We start from the raw sequence: 12886 nt of genomic DNA, 5'->3' as shown, positions 1-12886 counted from the left end.
AAATGAAATGATTGGTAAAATTTGCACATAACAAAACATTTATTGTATTGGAAAAATGTATTAATTGATTCAAGTGATCTACCACAGATACAGAAGTGGCAGATGTGGAATCCCAGTTTGACACAGAGATTTTGAAAAGAGAGACAGACTTCGACTCACAACCTATTTACCAAGAGTCAGATACTGACTCTGAGGGTCTAAAGAGTACACCTGAGCCCACAAAGGTACAGGAAGGAGAGCCTGGAGTAAATGTTCAGAGACAATGTCCAGAGGTACCAAAACAATTTGTTATCTCTATGAAAAGAAAAATGTGGAATGGGATCAAGCCAGGAATATGGTCCTCAAAATTAAGACCACCTTGGACAGACCATGTGTATGACAGCTTTAAAGAACAAAATCCATGTTGTACTCTCTCATTTAAATATCAACATGTCAAGAGTCCCTGGAGCAGAAAAAAAACCCTTCAGTGCACATTTTGGCAGTGTGCACATTTTCAACTTGCCCAGCCAAATACACTTTCACAATGCAAAATAATCCTGCTGCACTGGGAAAATGTGATGTGAAAATGTTAGTCATACAAACTGGAGATATACACCACAAACTTTCAGAGAAAAAGGCTAGGCCAGCAACCAAACTAAAAAGAGGGAAAATAGCAAAGGCCCTAACGCATGGACCCAGTCAGTATTTTTACAGCGCACTACAATCAACACCAAACGAGCAGCTCCTGGCTGGGAACATGACAGAATCTCTCAATAAAAAAGTGTTGAAAGTTATAGGCTCAGAAATGAGGAAAAAGGAGTCCATTCACTCCAATGTCATGATGGAAATATACTTAATGCAGACATTGCTCAAGGAATGTGACACAAAATACTTCAAGGTACCAGGCTACGTACAGCTTTTCAGTATGAATCCGTTCATTGTTCATTCGTACACCGAGCTTGGCATCAGCATTCTTGTGCATCATTTGCGAAGTAAGTCTCCCGTGTCCCTCTATCTTGATGCCACTGGAGGAGTAGTGTCAAAAATACCGGAACAGCCGAAGCGTGTGCTGTACTATGCACTCGTTCTTCCAGGGAACGCTAGAGATGCTCCACCTCTTCCCATCTGTGAAATGCTCTCCAACAATCACTCAATACCACCAATCACATTTTGGCTCATGCAATTTACATTGCATTTGTCACAATACACACAAATAAATGTTCACCAGGTCGAGACTGATTACAGCTGGGCTTTAATACAAAGTGTAATGCTTGCTTTCAACAAAGAGCACATCAGCTCTTACCTCGACAGAGCATACAAGTTCTGCATTGGGAAAACATCATGGGATGAAATGAAGTCATATACTGTCTTGCACATTTGCTCTGCACACATTTTGAAAGCTGTCAGACAGGCAATCTCTAGGCAAACGGATGACAAAGGACTGAGAGACTTTGCCACGTATGCTTTCAGCAAGACTCCAAAATGCCAACAACATGACTGAATCAAGAATTGTGTTCCGTGCATTTTGTGGCCTGCTCACAACCCCACAAAACACAAACCTTGTCAAAGAAAGTCTGTGTGTTTTGGAGAGTGTCATTTCAAGATCCAAAGAGGATACACTGGAAGAAACTTCCCAATCTGAAGACTGGGAAATGTGTGAAAGTGAAGAGAGAAGACATGCAATGACCATCATTGGCAGATCACCATTCACTGCTTTCTTCCAGCAGATCATGAAAGAGCTGAAGGAAGAAGAGGAAGGTGATGAGACATGTTTGGCCAAAGAGGACAACCCATACTTTTGTCCGGGCATCCTCACTGTCCTCTTTGATACCTACCTTGCCATTTTTCCTCTTTGGAGTGGCTTGCTGTTGGGAGACCTGACTACCGGTAGGTATGAATCTTGTGAACAGGATTTGGTGACAACATTGACACTTCCAAAAACAAGAGATACCAATTGTCACATAGAAAGGTGGTTTGGAATTGTCAAACATTCCATAATGCATAAAGAACAAAATGTCAAACCAGGAATCTTCATAAGAAAAATGCATCAGTCTCTGCAAACAAGACATACAGAGCACATCATTCTGCATAACCTTCCTCAAAAGCTGTTGCTCCAGACTGAGCCACCTCTGAACCATGATCAGTGTCAAGAAACTTGGATGAAGAAGAAGGAAGAACATTTCCCAAACACCAAATCCAAATTCTTTTCTGTTCCTCAGAGAATGCCTGTTCCACAAAAAAAGAAAAGAAGGATCCACAAAGATAAGCCAAAAAGCCACAAACAGTCAAGTCCTGAGCCAATGCAGCTTCCTGCAGAGGCACTCCCTGTAGAGGAAGAGGTAATTAAGTTAGTACAACAAATGAAACTATTTATTGCATATATTCAGCTAACTTATTATTGACTATATGAAGTGTGTAACATTCACAGATTGACATGTTATGGACAGAACCGCACAATGAACTGGTTGTAGCCATTGTGAAGTCTGACGATCAGAATCTGGAGTTCCTGTTACATCACAAGGAGTTCCTAACACTGAAGCCGCATGACTGGTTATTTGGAGAGGTACACATATCATAACAAAAATATATAGTAAATACAAAATTGTACTATATATACATTTATAAACTATAAAAAATGTTGTACCTAAGAAAAAGTAAATGCCAGATACTAAATGTTTTTTCTCAATGTACCTACTAATTGAAATAAATTGAATAATTGCAATGATTTATCTTTTTTTTTCCCAGACGATCGAGTGCTATTTAAGAGCTGTACTTAATGCAAAGGGTGCAAATATCTACCAGCTAAGCCATTACACCACAAGTGTCATTTTAAATGGCCCAGAAGACCAGGTCATACGACAAGGTTTGAAAAAAGTGAGTGCAACTACTTATGATTCTGCATTTTTATATGTCCATGTATTTTACAGTACACAAATACGTTTATTTACATTTCTGATATATAGGTCAACTTTGAGCAATATGATGGGGTCATCTCTGTTGTAAATATCAGACACGTGCACTGGAGGTTTGTGGTAAGTAAAAATATATTATAAGTAAAAAATACAATTATTGTGTTGTATGACTATTACAGATAAACATTGATACACCCATACATAAATGTTTGACCTTTTCACAGACATTTAATTGAATGACTAATTCTTATTTATTTTTTTTAATATTTAGTGTCTACATGCTACAACTAACACCATTTTCATACTTGACCCTCAACGTGGTAGTGATGAAATGAAACTTGCCACACAAGCATGCAAAAAATTTGTGTATGTTATGTTGTTTAAAAAATCTGTAACCTTTTTCGATCTACAACACTAATATTGGAATATTAGCATATGGATGTTGCTGAAGACCACCACAACCCCACACACTGTATTTTTCCTACAACAGGGAATATTTCAGGAAGAGAGGAAACCAGCATGGAAGAAAAGACTGGGTGGACACTATGTGGAAGCCTGGGACAATACACCATTCGTTCCAGGAGGATGCTTTCAGCTGTGGTGTCTTTGTGATGCAGGTAAATGGAGGGAAAACTACTTTACATAAACACTGTTCTCACATTTTCCCATATGAGACTAGTAATGTTCTCCGCTCTCCTTCTAGATGGCCAGGCAGGTGGTGGAGCACTTTCCAAAAATTCCTGAGAGCATCAACATAATACTCAGCAAAGAGGAAATGTGCCACATCAGGAAAAATGTTGCCAAAACAATTTTGCAGGCATCAGGTACTGGCAAACTATTTTGAAAGAACAGTTTATTTCCAGAGACAGAGTGATGGAGTATAATTATCTACATTATCATAATTGCAGTGTCGAGAGATGAGTATTGCTCTGTATGTGGACAAAAAGACACTAAGGACCAAACAGAGGAGCTCTGCTCCTGGGTATTCTTTATGTCATTATTGCCTATTTGTTGAAAGTGAAAAGAAATTGAAGAGAAAATGAGTTTTCACAAATACATTTCATAATTACAACAGTTTCTGAATAAATCTAACAATGTCCTATTTTTCTTCCAGGTTCAATGTGAATTATGCCAGAGGTGGTTTCATGTCCAGTGCCTCGAAATTAATCTGCCACCAAAAGAGGAACCATGGATTTGTGGTTTGTGTTTGTAAGCTATTCAGTTAGAGGAGCTCATGCTAAAAGTGTGTTTAAATTGTAAAAAATATGTATGTATTTGATGAAGCAGAAAAAATACATACGTATATATATTTTTTCTTGCTTATGTTTTATCAATTTTGCTTATGCTTTATCATTTAATCATTTGTATATTAAATATCATTTAACCAAATCTAATCACTCATATTGTAAGAAACATTACTATTAGGTTGATGTGTTTACCATTATTATCATTTGAAATGTATGCTTGCTGCTTTTCTTTTATTAATTTGTATGCCTCAAATGTAGCTGACTGATTTAGAAGTCTGTAAGTGTCCATAGACAGACCACAAATGCTTGAATGTCTCAGAATAAAGTGACAAATGAATGTTCTCTTAGCTAAACCTCTTGCAGAAGGGACATGTTGTGCAGTTCTGTATTGTGTATTGTATTAAGATGAACATAAAATAAACAACTTTCTGACTGACACTTTTAGGGTACCAGACAATGTGTGTATGCCTCACCCCACTTGTCCTGGCAAATTATCTCCGCCCCATAATTCCCTTTATAAAACAGACAATATCATTTTCCTTCAATGACTTAATATCAACAAAATATCTCAACATTGCTGATTCCAGATTCATTTCTGGAAGCCAGGCTAAATTAGCAAGCACTGTTACTGCATTCAGATATCAGATACAGACATTAAAGAATACATGAAAAGAACATTTCAGTAATTACACTGGTAACTTCTATAACAAAGTAAAATCTCACAAGCCTAGAGAAGTCATTCAACTCACGTGATATTTAGAAAGAAAAATATTGATGAATACCTTGATAAGTCACTTATTACATTTACATTGAAGCAGCAGTTTATTCCAAAATCCACACCCAAAATAAACATCATGTTTGCTGTCATGTTTTCTGAGTACTTGTCAATAATCTGATAGATTCAGTACCATGGACAGTAATATTTCTGCAGGACTGTAAACATCAATCAATGTACATAAATTGTGTTATTGTTAGAGTTCCATGTTAAACACAGATGTCATACAACAGGAAAACATAAAATAGAGTTTAACCATTCTTTTTATTCAACACCTGGAGAACACTGTTACACACTCTTTATCACAGATAAAAACAGAAAAACAGAGGTGAATAAAACAGCAAGACATGGGCTGTAGTATGTTCTGTAGAGTCCAGACAAGATGATCCAACTTGCTTTGTAGCAGTCGTCTCGATGCTTTTCAAAACCTTTTGAAATAAATCATATGTCATTATTAAAACCACCACACTTACACAGTTCTTTTTCATTTTTTTTTTCTCAAATAAATAAATAAATATAAACGGTTGTAAAATGAAGCAATTAACTATGTTCAAGAGATTAAACATGATTTTCCTTTCTACAGTCTGGATTGTTACCAAATTACAGTTCATGTACAGATTCATTCATTATTATTTCATAAACACATTTTTAAACACCATCATTATAATGCAGGTTTTGTTGCTAAAGGACATTCTATAGCATCAGAACACATAATGTGAGAGATATTTGCCAGTAGGCTACAGTTGGCTAAAATGTAGTTGTCTGTTTGCACACGATGAAAAACAATATGAACTTTTTAGACGGTCCCTATCTTGGTTACGACACACATTGACTATTCATCTCTAAAGTACATGCTTAAAAATATACTTGCCCATTTTGATCGATTGTAAAAAATGTTGTAGTTCACAACCTTTGTTGTCAATATCATGTAGCTGCTTCGAATCTGAAAAAAAAAAAAATAGCTTTATTGACTATTTAATTGAAAAAGTTCTTTAACGCGAATGTGCGAATATAAAACCAACTTTACCTAAGTCAGGGCTGGACTGGTAATCTGGCCTACCGGACATTTTTCCGGTGGACCGACGCACTTTGATCAGGGTGGACTGGCCATCGGGAGAACCGAGCGGGCCGCTGTGTCGTCTGCGATAAGCTAAAACGAGCCGCCGCGTTAGCGAACACTCTTCCCCCCAACAAATTTTGGGCCAGTTATGTCAAATCCCGTTCCGATTTCTCTTCCCAGTCCAGCCCTGACAGGGAGCACATGGATATTGTTGAAGTTAAACAAGGTAAGTTTGCCGTTTGGATTTCAATAAACATCGCACTGAATGTTAGATAAAACTGGAATTGGTTTGCAACAGGAGGAAGAGCTGTATGAGGAGTCAGCCTGGCTTCACTGAAGAGCTGTTTTAACAGAGAAAAATATATTATACTATCTGTTTTTATTTGCAGTGAAGATACTTTTGCAACATGCAGTAGAAGTCTCATAAAATTACTGTTTCAGATAGTATAACATGTATAACATTTGATATTAATAAAGTTGAACCAAATATGTAAATTCTGTCATCATATACACAACCTCATGTCCTTCCAAATCCATGTGACTTTCTTTTGCAGAACCCCCAACAATGTATTTTGTATTCCATATAAGGAAAGTAAATGGTGAACAAAATAGCTTGTTTTGGTCACCAATGGCATTCATTATATGGACAAAAACATTTTTTAAAATGTCATCTTTTGTGTTCCACAGAAAAAGTCATACAGGTTTGGAAGGACATGAGGTTGAGTAAATAGCTGTGTGTAAGGTCTTAAGTTGGGGTATAAAGTTCAAGGCTTTGTAACTACTAGTTAGTTTGCAACTAAGTCGGTGCTTAATTTGGTTGCTCCGCCTGTTCTTAAAGTCTTAACTAGTAAGTCGTAAACTCTCCGTAAAGTGATGTGTAGTCGCATACTATGACGTTTACCTGCATTGATCTTTTAAGCAGTGTTCATATTTGTACACATAAGTATTAAAAAACCATGAACTTCAGTTTGATTTTGTTACGGTTGACGTACAAACCTTGTTTGCTTACGTAACCGTCACTGCGGACGTCACAAGAGCAGCTCTCTTGAGAAACATATTTTGATAATTAAGATATTATTTTAATTATTTAAAATTTTATACTTTTATATTTGACTGTCATTCATATTATTTTGAAGCCTGAAAAGGAAATCATACCCTTATTTTATTATATGACTTAAGTATAAATGAATTACTGGTAGTTAGTTTGTATGGTAATTATTCCTCATATTTATGAAACACATAAAACAGGCAATTATGTCATAATCACAATTATTTGATTGATGCCAAACATGCAAAACATGAGCTTATTGATGTCATAAAATATCAGTCTTCTTTTTTATTCCATCAGTTACACCTGCTCTGAGTCTTCTGTTTATACTTAGGGTTACGTCGTACTGAAGTTTAATGGTGCAATGCTCAAATATTTAGTAAATTGTGACTTCGTGCCCATTTACACCACAACTAGGCTAAGTTTAGACTTTTGTATAGCTGGTGCAACCAGCTCCTGATCTTTATATCAAACTTTTCTTTTTTCTTCTATTTTGCAGTACAAGCTTGCCCAGAGTTTTCTTAAGCCATTTGGAGTATGATGCAGCACATGTTTCCTTGGCAATGAAGTGGATGCTGATGTTTGTGCTGCTTTCTGCAATGCACGGAGTATGAAGATGTGACTGTTGTATGGTTCTAGGTTGAACATGTTTGCCTCAAGTTCCTTGAATGCAGAACCACCATGTAGATCCAGAACCTTTGTGGGGACAGAGATGGGCCTTGTGAGTGTGTGCTGTTGAAGAAATCTCTCAGCTGTCTTGCAGACTTTCAGGATGCTGTCTGACGGTCTTATAAATCCACCTCAGGACTTCATGTCGATCAGTGTGTTCATCTTGGGAAGAGCTCTCGACACTGAGTGCTGATAAACAGGTAGTGCACAGAAAGTGCTATCCGGTGGAGAACTGTTGCCACTAGCTCTGATGGCATGTCTTGCTACCATTCTTTTGAAAGCTGAATAATGTGGGATTGTTGTTAAATCCATTAGCAGATTTGTTCCCACATATCTGCACATTTTTATTGTATTGTTCAGTTTAAGTCAATTTTTGTGTGTACTTGGAAGCTTTTGTTATTGAACAAATAAATAGGTATGATTTCCTTGTGTGCATATGTCAATAAACTTATTTCTAATTATGATTTAAAAGATCAGGGGATTGTTGAAATAATTAAATTCTCACAAGCTGGTATGTACATATTCCAGAAATGAATGCAAATGGATAATTCCATTAAGTAAAGGTAAATTAATATATGTGTGTGTGTGTGTACACACACACAGACACATACTGTATATGAACTTGTGTGTATACTACGTTTTTATATTTGATTGTTCTGGATTTATTCTGAAGAGGTACTGTCTAGTTACAATATCAACACAAAGCTAGTCGTTTTTATTAACAACTTTAAAATTTGGTGATGTGCATGCCCCCCCAAATTAGTTCACATTTATTATATAATCTAGTCAAAAATGGTTAATAATGTTGGCAAATTATGCAGTTGTATAATTTGTCAACATTATGAACAATGAGCATCAACAGATTTAAACTATGAAGGCAGAGAAACATTGCATCCTGTAACAATCTGCAGATGGATAACTTTGCTTTAAAAAGGGGTATTAATACACTTTGGTGTTGTATTTTTACTGTTGATTATGAGTGGGCATAACGACTAATGTGTGCTTAATATGTGCATAGTCATAAATTACAACCTGTGGGCACTTTAGCCGCATCCTTAAGTGAGTGTTGTTTCGCGGTTAAACGCTGCTGCACATGACGCGATGCCTGTCACTACTCGATCCGTACCGGAAACACGATTGGTACTGCGCATGTGCGAAAACTCATATTTGATGTCACTTCCTGTCATCGCTAACGTTTTTACGACAGTCTGCTCTACAGGTCGACTTTACTCTCACGATTTGTACTGCGCATGTGCTCGATTTATAGAATCGCGTTGGAGAGTGATTGATTTAAATATGGATTCTTTTGTGTTGTATGTACAAATTCAAGAATTTCTCTTAAAAGGAGAAATTCCCGACAATCCCACAGAGCGTCGGAAGGTGAAACGGGCGTCAACGAATTTCACTATTAGCTAAAGGTAATGGATTTTATAATGAAAAAAGAGAACTGACTGTCTGGAACAACCAGGGTCATGTGCTTAATTCACAAATTGTGTTTAAAATATCTTATTAAGCTAATATATTAAGCTACGTTAACTGTACTTGTTCAGCTCACGTATCTGGGTGTTAATACATGGGTATTATAAAAAATAAAAAAAGTGGATATAATGTAGTTTATAATGTAGTCTTTTTACTTTTTCCAACTTTTTCTTTTTTCCTCTAAAAACAGACGACAGGCTCTTCTACATCGGTCCTAGTAGGCAGTACATGCGGCTAGTTGTCCTGTCAGAGGAAGAGAAGAGGTCTGTTCTAATGGAGTGCCACAATAACCCTGGGACTGGCAATCACAGTGGTGTCAGAGGCACTCAAAACAGGGTTATTGCTGGCTACTATTGGCCTACAATTATCCAGGATGTGAAAGAATGGGTAATGTACTACATTGGTGGTACTTTTACTTTCTTATTTTTCTTTTACTTTCTTTACAAGTATCTATACTTAAGAATGTGTCTATTTTTGCCACCTCTGATTGTTCGATACCTCCTTGATTTAGAAGTTATATTTATTGTCATCACCAACTTGTATCAACTGGATATTATTCTAGACATTTTGTTAAAAAATTATTTTTGCTTTTTAGGTCAGATCTTGTCACCGCTGCCAGTTGAATGACCCCATCAAGACTGTTGTGCCAGTCTTGCATTCCATTAAGGTACTGCGTACAATAATTTAGCATACTGATGAGATTAACAAGCTAGTCTCAAGCTTGTGTACAGTTTTCCCAGCATTTGGCTGATGCTAATTTTGTGCCATGCAGGTAAAAGAATCTTGGGAAGTGCTTGGTTTGGATTTGATTGGACCACTGCCAGAAACAGCACGCAACAACAAGTATGTCCTTACCAGGACAGACCAATGCAATCTAAGACGGCAGCTGAGGTGTCTGCAATAATAACCACAAAGTTGTACTTGTTCGGCATGGTAAGGAAAATCATTACAGACCAAGGGAAGGAGTTTGTCAACAAGGTGAAGTTTTGTAAAGGTTTTATTATGTTTTCTTCCCCCTACTCTAATCTCTACATATATGTTGTTGTCTACAATTACTCCAGTCTTGCAGATTTAACTGATAATCCCTCTACAGCTCAACAACAGCATTTTCAGTACGCTGAAAATCTAACATGCTGTCTCCAGTGCTTACCATCCCCAGACCAACGGACAGGTAACTCTTTGGATATCTGTTCTGTAAGATCTATTGTTGTCTTGTGGTTATTTGTCAACTTTATATATGCATTGATATGTACAGGATGAACGGACCAATCAGAATATCAAGCGTGCTCTCAGGAAGTATGTGAATGAAAACCACAATGACTGGGATCTCCACCTTCCTGCTGTGGTGTATGGAATCAACACTGCAAAGCAGGTTGTGTTTTAACATGCTTACTTATTATGTTTTACAAATACAGTGCATATACATTTACATATTTTCCAAAGTTATGGACAGAGATTTGCATACTGGACAGAAGAAGCATCCCAACTCCTTCAGGGAACCCTTGAGCCTGTCTTTAGGGTGTCCAAATCCACCACCACAAACCTGTTGCCCAGCAGAAGAGTTGTGGTTGAAGAGAACGCTGATAAGGTAAATTATTTTATTGTTCATATATCAAGCAGTGTCGTGGAAAATCGCGATGAATCTCTCTAAGTTGTAAGAAAACTCTCGGAGTCTTGAGTTCCAGATGCCAAAGTTGTAGTTTATTGAACACCAACAAACATGAGTCCAGCCAGCTGTCTGTCCTGACTTTATCCTCCTAAGTTCTCAGTTATATACCTTTTGTTATATTTTACCCACTATCTCTGACCAATGGGATTATTGCCCTTGTCTCTTTCCCTCGCCACCAATATGTTTTATTTCCTTCATTAATTAAATATTGGTGGAAAATTCCACACCCATCTATTTTTTAAAAAACATACATCAGCTGGTAACTCCACATATTTTGGACATATGTCATAGTTCATGGTAAGAACACATCAACTTAGAAACATTTGTGTAAGAGACAAACCAGCCTTGTCCTCACCATACCTTTTACTTTTCACCTCCATTTCAGCAAACCCTTACAATGAGGCGGCCTTGTTTGTTCCTTCACATTACCATTTGATTAATGAAAGAAAATACAAGCTCCAAAGCTATTTAACTCATCAAGGCAAAACAGCATGCCAGGAACATATCATATAAGGGATATCTAGGAAATACATCAAGGATATATGTCAGAATACTGCTGATTAACAGAAATACATGCTGTTTTTAAAGGATTTTAAAGGAATACACCTGTTGTTCAAGGATAACAACCATAGCAGTTGCATGCATGCTTGCTCGATATATAGTTTAATTAGTTATATCTATATATATATATATATATATATATATCCTTTATTTCACCAGGTGCAACAGCCGGCCATTGTAAAAGACCTTCATGCAGCTTAGCACTGGGTTCACAATCACAGACTTATTCCATGGGGATGTGAGAGAGCCTGCATTTCTGCAAATGAACAGGGATGAACAACAAAATGCCCTCAGGAAGGTCCTCGGGGGTGAATTCTCCAATACAAAGGATTATTTTTGTCATACTGTGTTGATGAATAAGGCTTGAAGGTCAATGCCATGTTCCAGTGAGTGAGTCAGTGAGGGATGGAAGCAATTAATTAATGTATTAAATAAATTGAATGAATAAATAACTTTATCCTGTGTGTTTCTTAAATGCAGACATTTGTTAAAGTATGCTGAAATAAGTAGAACATATCTTCAGAAAATAAAATATTAAATGTAAAGAAATGCACACACACACTTATAAACACATCTGTATTTCCCAAATGGGTTCTAACAAATGTAAACTATTCAGTTTAACAGCAGCCCTATGCACCCTATGTTCATGTCTTTTCTAAAGCCTGAGGCTTTTACTTCTTAATCTCAATACATGTGAATTACTTCTGATTAAAAACAGTACGATACAATTTGTGGTATTTCAGTTAAAAGCTGTTACATATTTGGGTATACAAATAACCAAATATAACTATATGCACTGCTAATTTGAACACAATTGTTACATAAACAATGAAGCGGCTTAATTGCGGGGCTGCAGAGAGACCTATCTTTGATTTAACAAGATTTAACAATCTTTGCTTGTTAAATCAGAGGGTCTGTCTCGCCTAATTAATGCCACTCAGTCATTGTACATTGATAAGCCCACGTGTAAAGTAATCAATGGGATATTAATTAAATTTTTATGGAAAAACAAATACCATTATTTGAAAAAGTCAGTGATACAAAATTCTCACAAAAAGGGTGATTTCAGCTCACTAAATAACACAATTAAAAAAAACTGGCTTAATCGATTCCTTAACCCCACCTCTGGAATATTTTCCCTCAGCTTGCCTTCTCACAACTTGGTGGTGCAATTTTATTTTTTTTTTTATGTAATTATGGTATTCAATAAGTCCCTGTCAATCTATCTAACTTTCACCAACAAGTTCTTTTGGCATGGACTTTTGGCACTAAACTTTTCTCCTCATCTGTGTTACATATGGAACAATAGGAACATTCTATTTAAGAATAAATCTTTGTTCTATAATTACTGGTTCAGTAATGGAATATTTCATGTAAGACAGCTCTTTAATAATGAAGGTTTGCTTTTTAGGTATACTGAATTTATTTCAGAATATAACAGTTATGGATGCTATTCCATCTGGCTTACACATGATTTTCAAAAATAA

At 36.5% G+C, this 12886-nt stretch overlaps 2 long non-coding RNA genes across 5 annotated transcripts; both read left to right on the top strand.

Moving 5' to 3' along the window:
• The first annotated feature begins 2469 nt into the window (after window positions 1-2469).
• On the top strand, window positions 2470-3004 carry LOC127646358 (uncharacterized). The gene is made up of 3 exons (XR_007970926.1): window positions 2470-2542; window positions 2725-2853; window positions 2943-3004. It is a non-coding gene; the product is annotated as an uncharacterized LOC127646358 (long non-coding RNA).
• Window positions 3005-5950: 2946 nt separating this feature from the next.
• Window positions 5951-11848, top strand: LOC127646357 (uncharacterized). Of its 4 annotated transcripts, XR_007970923.1 has the most exons (8): window positions 5951-6199; window positions 7521-7890; window positions 9360-9556; window positions 9765-9836; window positions 9942-10102; window positions 10231-10340; window positions 10425-10757; window positions 11559-11848. It is a non-coding gene; the product is annotated as an uncharacterized LOC127646357 (long non-coding RNA). The 4 variants fall into 4 exon arrangements; XR_007970925.1 differs by lacking the exons at window positions 5951-6199; window positions 7521-7890 and adding an exon at window positions 8874-9108 and having other exon boundaries at window positions 9942-10147; window positions 10263-10340; window positions 11559-11847; XR_007970924.1 differs by lacking the exons at window positions 5951-6199; window positions 7521-7890 and adding an exon at window positions 8876-9108 and having other exon boundaries at window positions 10263-10340; window positions 11559-11847.
• Window positions 11849-12886: the final 1038 nt, after the last annotated feature.

The sequence above is a fragment of the Xyrauchen texanus genome, chromosome 7 (assembly GCF_025860055.1).
Source record: "Xyrauchen texanus isolate HMW12.3.18 chromosome 7, RBS_HiC_50CHRs, whole genome shotgun sequence".
Taxonomy (NCBI): domain Eukaryota; kingdom Metazoa; phylum Chordata; class Actinopteri; order Cypriniformes; family Catostomidae; genus Xyrauchen; species Xyrauchen texanus.
This window is presented reverse-complemented; position numbering and strand designations above follow the sequence as displayed.